This window comes from Rhagoletis zephyria, unplaced genomic scaffold (assembly GCF_001687245.7).
Source record: "Rhagoletis zephyria isolate East Lansing unplaced genomic scaffold, Rhagoletis_zephyria_1.1 Rzeph_scaffold_00128, whole genome shotgun sequence".
NCBI lineage: Eukaryota > Metazoa > Arthropoda > Insecta > Diptera > Tephritidae > Rhagoletis > Rhagoletis zephyria.
In genome coordinates, this window is record NW_016157212.1 from 404,524 (window position 1) to 416,660 (window position 12,137).

The window sequence follows — 12,137 nt, forward strand, 5'->3', positions numbered from 1 at the left end:
CAATATATAAATTGCAAAATATATGATTTATAAAAATAATTAATAGCGGAAATGTTAAAAAACGGCGATTTTTGTGAAAGTATTAGCAAATTTCAGTGCATCTAAAGTTTCTAAAGCGTTGTTTAATTTTACTTGAAAATTGTCAAAATCGACAAATCCCAAGTAGCGGTTTCTGGAACGTGCCACATTTGTTCACTACATCGTGATGTGATAAAAAGAAAAACTGTTCAAAATATGTTCGAAAAATATCTCGATATGAAAGCAACAGCTTTACACGTTCAAGGAAATAAATTGCCAAAACTCAACGCCATTTTTAGCAACTTCAATCTTGCACTTTATTATACTAAAATTAATTTTTTTTTTTAGACTCTAATTTAAATGTTTGCAATTTATGTGAAACCTTGCAGAATTTTTTTAATTTTTGTACAAAGTTTGATCCAAAACTGAGATCTACCACACTTTTTTGGAATCTACCACATTTTTTTTTCCAGATTCTACCACACAAATTTTTTTTTTCAAGTCCGATCACTGGTGTACATGAGTGCCGTTTTTGTACATATGTGCTCCTTTTCTTTCGTACGTGTTTATTGATATATCTGTACTGTAATGTTTTCAGACGGTACTAGCTTAGGGCTGACATAAACCTAAATCCTTCCACCAGGACACACTTATCATCCAAATAAAAACGAAAGAATATGGTGCCAATATCTTCCTTATAAACACATTTGCTGTGATTCTGGCCTTGCATTATTTTTAAGTGATATCTGATATTATAAGCAATGTAGTTTTGTGGCATAATCCGTACAGCTAAATGAATTATGATGATGTGGTTGTATCAAACGCTCAAATTTTGAAGTTTTTTAATCATCCAGTCATGTGAAAAATAATAGGGAATCGACATTTTGACAAGTTTTGACAACTCTTCTTTTCTTTATTTAATGTTTATTATTTTTTTATAAAAATCCAGCTCATTATCTAAGAAAAACCATATAAGTCTAGATTTTAAACTCTGTGAAAAAATTCCCCAAGATTGTACAGCAAACGTTTTATTACGAATTTTTAGAAAAATTCTAAGTTTGCAGTTTTATATCTTATTAAATTTTACCTCAATAAGGTGCAAGTGGCCAAAAATTCGCGTTGATTTTTGATATTTTTTGACAATTTTTTCTTTTTTTTTTTTTGTATAGAACAAGTGCAATTTAGTAAAACTGAAGTAAGTAGATTTTTTTTTTTTTTTAATTTTTTTGCGACCGGTCTCCCGCATTTTATTTCATAAGAAATTCATGCTGATATGGGAAAAAGTGCAAAAATCCCTAAGCAAAAAAATTAAAAATCAACGAGTTTTTTTTTAGATGCTTGAAACTTGTACTTCATGAGACTAAGATTGTATGTTGTGGATATAAAAATAGATTGGCGCTTACAAAATATGTTAGTGTTTGGACGAGCTTTTCCGATTTGTGGTGTGTGCCTTGATGTTGTAACACAAAGCGGTCCCAGTTTCACGCCGACCCGATCGGCGATTGTATTTTTATGAGAAGCTGTTTGTTGTTTGTTTGATGGCAGAAATACACTCGGAGGTTTGCCTTTGCCTGCCGAGGGACGACCGCTATCAGAAAAAGCTTTTTTATTTTTTTTTTATTATTTGATGTTGGGATGAACCGGGCTTGAACCCAGGCCCTGCGGAATGGTAGCGCGCCCTGCTAACCACTACATCATAGCGGCCGCTGTGATGATTCAGCTTAGAAAGCTCGAAATTTTGATGGAAATTAGATGAATTTTCCTAAATTTTGTATAAAGTTTAAAACTATGATTTACATGGTTTTGGCTAAAGTTTAGACAATATTTTTATATAAAAACAACAAAACAAAAACAAAAACAAAAATAACGGGAAAAACGTTGTGATTATTAAAAAAAAAATTAAAAAGTTAACACTTGTGTAAATCTCTATACTTTGTATGGAAGAAAATGCCTGACACCGTCAGCAGCAAAGAAAAAATTATTAAAAATAATCAACGCGATTTATTAGCCACGAATCTGCCAAAAGTTAACGGGCATCTGCATTGACCTTCAATAAAAAACCAGGACAATTTAGGTGTGGACCAGGACACCAGGACAATTTTCTAAAACCAGGATAAATACTAAAGAACCAGGACGTCTGGCAGCCCCATACTAGCTCTTACTGCCAATATTACATACATTACATACATATATTACATACATATATGTTTGAAGTGATCTGAAGGTAGACAAGCAATTTAACCCCCCAACACCCGACAATTCAACAATCTAGCCAGTAATTTTTAAGCAAAAAACTAAACCACTTGTTCCAAAAATAGGTATAACGCATTAATCAAGTCTAATAATGTTATCAAATGTTGTTCACCTTTTGAGAAAAGCATCGTGTTATTTGTACTTTTTGAGTTTTTTAGGCGAAATAATTTTTTTCCAAATTATAAAAGTGCGACAATAAATTCTACACATAAAAAAAAAATTAATATATTCTCGAAACTATGGGAAAATTATAGTAAAACTGCGAACTTAGTTTTTCTCTCCGATGTCAGGATTTTTATAAAACGACTTTGAAATTTAAAAATTATGATTATTTCAAAAAATTATACAAACAAAATTCGTTGCAATGTAGGATAACATTAAGGGTATTATATAAGAGAAAAAAATTCTGCAGAATTATAACAGAATAAATTTTTTGGTGAATGTATTTACAAATTTTGTGCTTAAACATCATTAAAAATTTGCCTTTTTTTTAATATTGTGTGAGGACTAATTTACGCATGACCACATCATCGAATTTCGTCTGCAAACTTTATTAACTTAAAAAGATAGAATTTATTAAAAACGCATTACCTATTCGTCCTTGTACACCAAACAACTTTATTGTTTTTAAATTCTACAGCATATTCTCTCTCATTTGGTACACATATTGTTATTCTATAGTGCACCGATTTTTTTAAATAATTTTTTTACTTAATCATATCATTAAAATTTCAAAGTCCTTTGAAAAAAATCTTAACGTTAGAATGAAAAATTAAAAACGCAGTTTTACTATATTTGGCCAATAGTTTCGTGAGTATATCGATTCTTGCGTGTGTTTTGATTTTGGTTTTGTTTTTGTCGCACGGTGTTATGCCGATTTGATTTAGTGAATCGGTATCTGATACCGAAAGGGAAGTGTTGGGTATTTAAATTTTTTTGTAAATAATGGGTATCGAGTATTGGGTACCGACAATTCATAACATCACTGCTATGCAGTACATCTCCAAATAGCTTTGCTTGCTTGCATATAAATTGTGTTCGTAACAATTTAAACCCTCAAACAGACCAACATTTTCAGTCCTTCTACAACATTCCAATTTTAATCGCTTCGCTAATTTATAGGGTTAACATTCTTCCATGCAGAAAAGTAATAGCTTTGCTCGAACCACATTTTATTTTCGTTTTATGCACTTCCGCTACTGCACTTTTTTTTTTAGAGTTGCAAAAATATGCATTCACATAACAAATTAACCCATCCGCAATCGCCAACCATTAATTTTATTTTATTTTTATTTTTTTTTTATTTACATTGTTGCATGCCGTTGTTGGTTTTCACGAGTGGGTGTTGGTAACTCAAGTGCAACGCGCTACATGTGTCATGTCAGTTCGCATAAACACTTGTAAATGTACAAATGTACTTGGATGCATTCATACGTATGTACATATGTATGTATGTATACATCAGTGTGCATACAAATGCAACAGACATGCCGCACACGCCCACACGCCCACACATCTTGTTCTTCAACTCTACACTTGCACTCCAGATTGCTGTTCAGATTGTTTTTGATAAGCAGATAGCTTCTTGACTTTTATTGCTTTTGCTATTTGTTATGTTTTGTTGTTGTTGCTATTTAACATATGCATGCTAACTTATTGCACATACTCGATACTTAAGTATGTATGTATGTATGTATATGTATACGAGTACGTTCGCCCAACAGCCAGCAAATCCAAATGCCAAGATCATGGCTCCTTATAAATATTTTAATGGTCGATTCGAACTTCAGACATAGTGGTGAGAATTCGAGTTCTTAAGGAAAATGGAAAAAAACACTTAACAAGCGAATAGCTTTTGCTTCGAATTAAGTGAAACTAAATATTAAATGTTTTAGGCTACTGAGCAACATATTTCGAAGTTTTTGCTGAATTCAATACATTTTTAAAAATTTAACCACCATATTGGATCCGCCATATTGAATTTTAAAAAGTTATGGTCAGATTCATGATCAGCGACTCCAAATCGACTGTTGAGTGGAAGATCGACCTATCACGACAGCCATTTCGAAAACGCCCTATCTCAAAAAACTTTTCATGAACGCCCTATTTCAGAATTCGTTTCAAAAACGCCCTATCTCAGCTGCCGAATCAAAAAGGCCCTATATCAGCACATTTTCAATACATTTTGAAGTGAGATAGGGCGTTTTTGAACCGAATTCTAATATAGGGCGTTCTTCAACCAAATTCTGAGATAGGGTGTTTTTCAATAAAAGTTTTTTGAGATAGGGCGTTTTCGAACTGGCTGCCGGGATAGGTCGATCTTCCACTCAGCAGTCGAAATACCCCCGAGTAACAAGTTTCGAGCGAACTCAATAAATAAAAAAAAAATTTTCCGCCATATGGGATTTTTGTAACCTGACTGAAGATTTGTAGTCAGTGGCCCATAAACTATTACATACGAAGTGGTGTACAAATCTATCAACGCCAATCTATTTCCAGTTTTTCCGGCTAGATTCTCTATTCAGACCACTATGCGCCGCTAAAGAAGTTTCATTTCAAAAAAAAAAAAAAAAACAGAATTATGTCAAAATGTGTAATACCACTGTTCAACATAAAAAAAAAACTAGAGTGCGCAGACATATACCAGGTTTGATAGCTATAGGCCATACGAACAATGATGCCTCATACTCATATTTACTAGATCAATTAGTGTTCTCGAGAAAACAAGTTTTCAGGATCCAAAAATCTTTGTATAGCGGCCAAATTTGTTTCTCCAAATTTTTAAAAGTTATCGTTTTTTGCCTATACTTGTTAAAAATAGTAGAAAGCACATATAGACCAAAAACCGATACTTCTAAATAAAAGACGAGCCGCCCTCTCTATAGCGTACACGAAAGCACCGGTTCATTTGCAGGTCCTTCGAGTAAACACCAGCTCCGATCCCTTGTTCCATCTTTGAACCATCAGTGTAGATGGGTATATCCCCCTCTGCTCATGGCCGTCCTGCATCCCATTCATCTCTGGCCTAATGGGTATCTTCGTATTGAAGTCCCAAACAGGCGTAATGTAAACAGTGCTGGCTTCTATGTCAGATTCCTTTTTATTTCATGCACGAAATTGATTGCCTTCCATGTATTGGCTTCTCAACGCCTGAGAGCGGTCCATGATGAATATAAGTATGCTGCGGTTGCAAATGAGATATCACGTTAAGTCCTTCCTGAGGGGCGCTACTCACTGCCCCCGATATGCCAAGGTATGCGAGTATTTGCACTTTTCTTATTATATTCCTGTTTTCCCTTTGTCTAGAGCCCTCCACCATACTAAGAGCCCATGGGTTTCGATTGGTCTGATGGCTCCGCTGTACATCCCATAGGTGATAGTTCCCATTGCTTTTCAAATATCCTTTTGCTGCGGCCTTAGTCGCTCATTGAACTAGCAGTACAGTGAGTGATTAAGTTATTCACTTTTTTATTATAATTTTAGTTGCTTACATACATATGTACAAGTATATAAGTATGTACATAACATTCATTTTAGTAGCCAATATTTTAATCTACCAATCATTATGCTAATAAAGATTATGAAAACACTGTCTAGCTCCTATTATTGGCGCCATAAAATCAATTAAATACTCGTACATATTTCATGTTTCATCAATGATCCAATTTAAAGTCGTTGGCTGCTTTGTTTTATTCTTATTTTTGCTTTTGTTTTTCCTTCTCCTTCAATTAACTCGATATTTGGTCGTGGTTTGCTACAATCATTTTTAGTTAAATTAAAAACAGTTCTCAAAGAGTAGAATGCATTTCGTGTTTGTTGTTGCCATCTATGCAGCACGTTCGTGACGAAGCTGACGTAATACTGAGCAATTAATATTTATGAATATCAATGAAATTGGCTTTGGACTTAGATCACCGGAAAGCGACAAGTAAATTAGAATTTAATGGACAATATTTATTGAGAAATATGAACTTTAGTGCAATTTTATTTTTCATCTCGTACGGCGAGTTAGTATGCAATTTGCTTAGCGATGCACAAGCTCTTGCAATTATAAAAGTTGGGCAATTTTTTATATAAAATTACTAATTAAGTGCTTTTTCATTTGAATATCAGGCGTAAGTGAAAAGCCAAGTTGGGTATGGCTAGCGTACTATAGTTTTGGTTAAATAGCGCATGGCGAAAGCCTAATATCTGCGTTATTCAAATTAAATTTTTACGAGCGTTTTCAGTGGTTCAAATAGATGAAGGTATGAGTGATTGGACGAAACCGATTTCTCACTTATTGAGTACGAAATAACGAAAGCGGCTGATTTTGATTTCTGAGAACTCCTCAGGGCTAGTTAGGAAGTGTGAGATAAAATTTTTCAAGCTCAGCATCGCGAAAATTGGACAATTTAATACAAAGTGTTGAAGCAATGTTGCTGTGGCCCGGCATCAAAGCTAGACTTAGTACTCCGATGCGATTGATAGAGAGGTCAGACCTTCCCGTACCGATTTCGAGCACACCATCATAGCGATCAGGGCTCTAATGGCAGCCTGACGATCAGAGTGTATGCTAGCCTCCCTAACTGGTGTCACATTATTTAGCAGTGAGCCTACCGCTTCCTTGATGGCAGCTATTTCCACCTGTAAGATACTGCAGAAGTCCGGAAGTCTGAACATAGTTTTGATGAAGAGCTCTCGACAGAAGAAATCTCCACCAACCTTGCCTCTAAGTTTACCGCTCCCTTCTTCCAGTAACAAGATAGGCTTAACTATGGTTTCATAGGCGCATTGAATTACTTTTGGCGAGAGACCCCACCTCTTACTAATAGCTACCGTACAGCAGTATAAGGCAACGAACGTCTTCCTTGCCCTTTCCTATCTAGGAGCAGGCCTAAGTACTCGACCCGTTCTAGGGAAGGGCTACATCGGGTATCTGCTACTTCCTGGTAAACAAGACGAATTCCGTCTTGCTGGAATTTACTGCGAGGCCGAAGTTGTCCGCCCACTTAGTTACCTGTTTGAAGTCAGATGAAATTATGAAGAGACTTGACTACTGGCTACGGAAGGCCCCTACTGATCATAATTTTTATGGGTGAAGGCTTCCTCTATCCACTTTACTAATGTCTGTAGGGCAACCTTCTACTGTAATAAGCATGTTGAGCTCTCGAAAGACAGTTTCGATGAATCCCGATCCTTATCTGCAGCAAAAAAAAAACTCCCCAGTCGTACCGGTTACGTAGACCCAGCTGTCCTGCGAATGTAATTTTTTTGGTTTAGTTTATATTAGTTTGTTTAGTTTAGTTTGAGTTCGTTTATTCTAGTTTTTATTAGTTTAGTTTCGTTAAGTTTAATTAAGTATCGCTCAGTGTTCGGACTACTGAAATTCGACTCGGGAGTAAAACACTCGTAAAAGCGAAGTAAACATAAAATTTCCGTAGTAGATTTACATTTTTGTTTTCGCTTTCTTGCGAATCAGGGAAAATATCACTAAGGTTTGCCTTCACAGGAAAAGCGCCTTGAAACTTGCAACTAAATTGTATGAAATGGGGAATCATTTAAAAATTTTAGATGCAAAAGTTAAACCCGAACCAATATCAAAACAATATTTTGCGTTTTTGAGAATGTTGTTAGAAGTATCTTATTCTTATATAAAAATGGAACACATGCCTCAGACCTTTTGTAAAAAGATACCCTGCGAGCACTTGAAGTCTCTTTATTCCGCCAAGTTTCTACACTTCTTTTAGAACAAAGTAACCAAAGTTCTGTACTCACTTTATTACTTAAGATTTTACTTACATCACTTGAAATTTTTTACTGAAAATTTTGGGTTGACTACAAAAAAACGGCCTTCAGAGGATCAGATCGTAAAAAAGAGGAGCCGGATTTAAGACAAGCAGAGTTGCGGAGTATATTTTAAAATTTTTCAAAAACCGAAATAAATCTACTGCAAACGGAGTGAAGTCCGAACACTGATCCCGCTTAGTTGAGTTCAGGGAGCGTAATATCAAGTTCAGAGAGAAATTTAATGAAAGGGTGGTCAAAGTAACGTAACTGTAATTTATTGCGTCAGATAGACAGATAATACTTCTTTTTAAAACGTCCGATCGAAGAACTCGGAAAAAAGTGATTCACCGTTACGACGCAGTTTTGTGTCGCACTGCTAGGAAAAATTCTTTTTACAGCCAAATTTGTACAATGTGAGTCCCGAGGTTTATATGTTATCGAAAAGAAAGGTCATCCTCTTATGTTCTTTAATATATGCATATAAAAATACGTATTTACTTTTTAGGTACATTTATCTAGTTTTAGGTAAAGTTTTGCCGCAAAATTAGGTACAATTTGAAATTTCTATTTTCCTTCACTGACGGAATATCAGCAGTAAAAGAGGAGAGAGAGAGAGAGAGAGAGGGAGAAACAAAATGCTGATTGCTATTTGTTCAATAAACATACGTCAAAGTAAAAATTAAACATAGCTAGCAGGGTTGCAATCTCGCAATTAAGAATTGAAATTGTGCATTGTAAATCGAGCTGAATTAGCGCCTTAATCTGAACATACTTTAATAGTTTTGATAAAAATCACAATTTAACCGTTCAAATGGGATTTATATTTTTCTAATCAAATCGTTATTTTAAGGTTTTTTTTCGATCAACAAAAATTGCTTTTTTTATAATATTTTAACCGTGGTTTTCAGATTTAATTTTTTAATTAAGAATCCAAATTAACGATTATTTTTGATCGAAAACAATAATCACAAAATTGAATCACAAAACAACTATTAAATTTGAGGAAAATAATAAATCGATCGTTCCCAATCCAAAAAATAAAAATCAAAAATAAAGATTTTATAATTTCAGGGGACTAAATTTTTTCGCATTTTTAACCACCATCACCCCACTGTGCTGCGTGACCCGAGAAATATCCAATAAGCACAGCGCCAACGAATGCAACTCTCCGACCGCGTTCAGAAGTATAATAGCTGCAGCAGCTGTGCGGACAATAACATTAAAATCATAATTGAGTTTGGCTTTACCTAACCAAAAAAAAAAAAAATCCAAAAACAAAACAAAACATGAACACCTTTCCTCATCTTATTAACCGACTTCCAAAAAAGGAGGAGGTTATCAGTTAGTCGGAATATTTTTATTTTTTTTTTTTTTTTGTATGTATGTTACCGCATAACTTTGGACCACGTCAACCGATTTCGATAATTCTTTTTTCATCGGTAAGGTAGTGTCTCAGAGGTGGTCCCATACTAATCTGGTTAAGATCCGATCAGGGGGTCATGAGATATATATATATATATTTTTTTTATATGGGAGTTGAAGTCGGTTTTTTTTTTTTGCTAAAAATTACTAGTTTTATATTAATGTTTTGAGCATTTCGTATTTTCATGTAAACAACTGATTGGTTTTCTTGGCAGCCAGCCGGCAGGGCGAATACATTGCCCGCTGCTGATCATAGTAAGTGTAGGCCTGCAGCTTATGGTTAATATTTTTTCGTCTTTCATTTTTCATTCTTTGACCGATCTGTGGGTTTCAATTAATGTTATGTGCTGCGCTTTGCTTTGCTTTCCTTTGTTTGTCTTTACATTTTCTTCAATTTTTGATTACTTTCAAATTTTTTAATTATATTTACTCTTTTTCAAAGTCTCTTTAATTGCATTCAATGCAGTTTTTTTTTTTTTAACGTAGACACTGTCGTTCTTCCGCTGCTTTTTTTGTCTTTTTTTATGAAATTTTGTTCCCCCTTTAATTTTCTACACCTGTTCAGCTGTATTCACTCGTTCGTTGCTTGTCTTTTTGAAATTTTTTTGTTCTGAAATCTTCACGCTTGGCTTCTTGCCACAAATCTTGTTAGTCCGTCGTTAAATACTTATTCGCGATTTTCCAGAAAAGAAACAAATAAAAGAAGACAGCTTGTGAGCGAAAGATTGTTGACGTAGTAATTGAACAAAGTGACGCGCCAAGAATTTATCCATCAAGCACACAAATGCTTTCTAGTATTTGGAGCGCATTCGCTTGTCTTTCTGTCGTATGCTAAAATTTCTATTTCGGTGCCATTTCTTTGCATTCTTTTGTTTAATGGGAATTCTCATCAATTTAGTTAAATTGGCATTTGGATTCTTGCTGTTAATGGTGGCGTTTCTCAAGCATGTAAAATTTTTGCTTTCATTCTCTTTTCTGCATACGAAATACATACATTAATATTAGGGTGTTTGACTTGGTTTTTTCCAACCCGGTTTTAACCAGTTTTTTACCGACTTCCAAAAAAGGAGGAGATTATCCGTTCGTCGGAATATTTTTTTTTTTTTAATTCTTTTTTTTAATGTTATTATTAGGATTTCGATAATTCTTTTTGCATCGAAAAGGTAGTATCTCAGAGGTGGTCCCTAATCTGGTTTAGATCCGATCATTGGATCAAGAAATATGTATATATATATTTTTTTTAAGTCGGTTTTTTTACTAAAAATTACTTGTTTTTTAATATTTTTAGGCATTTTTTTTTTTGAAATATTGACTTGTCGAGTAACGAGTATATCAAATTTTTACAATGGACAAAACGGGGTTTTCACCTAAAAATTCGAATGGCCTTATTCAAAAAAAAAAACTAATAAAGCAGATTTAAAGAGCTTTATAAAGTGAAATTTTCATTATAAAGCAATGGAACTCTTCTTTAATTTTTATGAATTTAGATGTTAGTAGTTATTTGATTGAAAATGGAACTAGCAAATTTTGATTAAGTTTACATATATACATTAGGGTGGCTCAAATTTTTTTCCTCCAGCCACTCCATCCATCTAAAGAATATCAAAAATAAGGAGATATGTATTTTTTATTTTGAAATCGATTAATATTTTAAATGCATTTTTTCGTAGGATCACTATAAAATCCTTAAAAATAAATACTTTTTGATCGAATAAGATTATTTCCCTTATGCTTATTTAACTTAATAACCGTTATACAAAAATTAGTTACTTTATATTTTCACAACCACATCACGCACGAACAGCTCAATGGATGTGTTTACTTTTTTTCATTCTACTCGATTATTCTGGGGGTATGTTGTAAAACATTTTGAAAAATAGGGTTGCCAGATATTTGAAAATTTAAAATTATTTAAAGGCTCAATAAAATAATCAAGTTTCTGCATCCAAACTAAAAGCGTTTGAAGAGATTTAAAACCATGTTTGTACTGGGTTGCCACCTTTTTAAGAAACACAACAACGGTTATTAAAAATTTAAGCTTATTTAATTTCGAGAATATCCCTACTATATTTGTATGTATAGTCGGTATGGTTCAGCGGATGGTCAGTAGGATGTAGAACCTACTCGAATTTGTTCCCAACAAAGAACTGTTGTTTTAGCGATATAATCTTGTTAAGATAGGAGAACCCCATTAAGTGTGACTTTTTCACTCTTTTTTCTGTTAAGCTTTATCCATTTTTAGTAGTCATATTATAATTTTGGTCAAGTTTTCAATGTTACTATAGAGAAAATATGTAAAATAAAACCGGTGTAGGCGGTGTTTTCTTGATTTGAAACTGGGAAACCGGTTGTTTTACAAATCGCCATTTTTTGAAAGACTCGAAAAACGGTTTTGGAAAAAAATGCGAATAATCGAACGCCCTATTACATATGTATGTATATAGGCGTAATGCCGGGTAACAAAGACACTAATTCTTAGCTGATTCATATTTACAAAAATATATTTTTACGTTACCTTGAAAATTCAGCAGAATCTAAATAGTATTTGTTTTTCTAGTATGTATGTTTGTACGTGCGTATGTGTCTATATTTTGGTCTATTTTAAAATCTTGCATATATTTTAGAATATTAGAAAAAAATAGACTTTGAAATACTTTTTTAATTATTTTTTTTTT

The 12,137-nt window shown here is 33.7% G+C and overlaps 1 protein-coding gene across 8 annotated transcripts in view; it reads right to left on the bottom strand.

Annotated features, from left to right (window-relative positions):
- Positions 1-12,137, bottom strand: part of LOC108380752 (ankyrin repeat domain-containing protein 29) — a 69,299-nt gene that overhangs the window by 31,139 nt on the left and 26,023 nt on the right. Inside the window, exon 2 of one of the 8 annotated variants that reach the window (XM_017637164.1) lies at positions 1,252-1,255. The exons of 5 other annotated variants lie outside the window; for them this stretch is intronic. The gene's annotated coding sequence lies outside the window, so the exon portion shown is untranslated. Of the gene's footprint in view, positions 1-1,251; positions 1,256-2,201; positions 2,214-3,440; positions 3,452-12,137 lie in introns of those variants that run through there. 2 more of the 8 variants (XM_017637178.1, XM_017637185.1) reach the window with 2 other exon arrangements.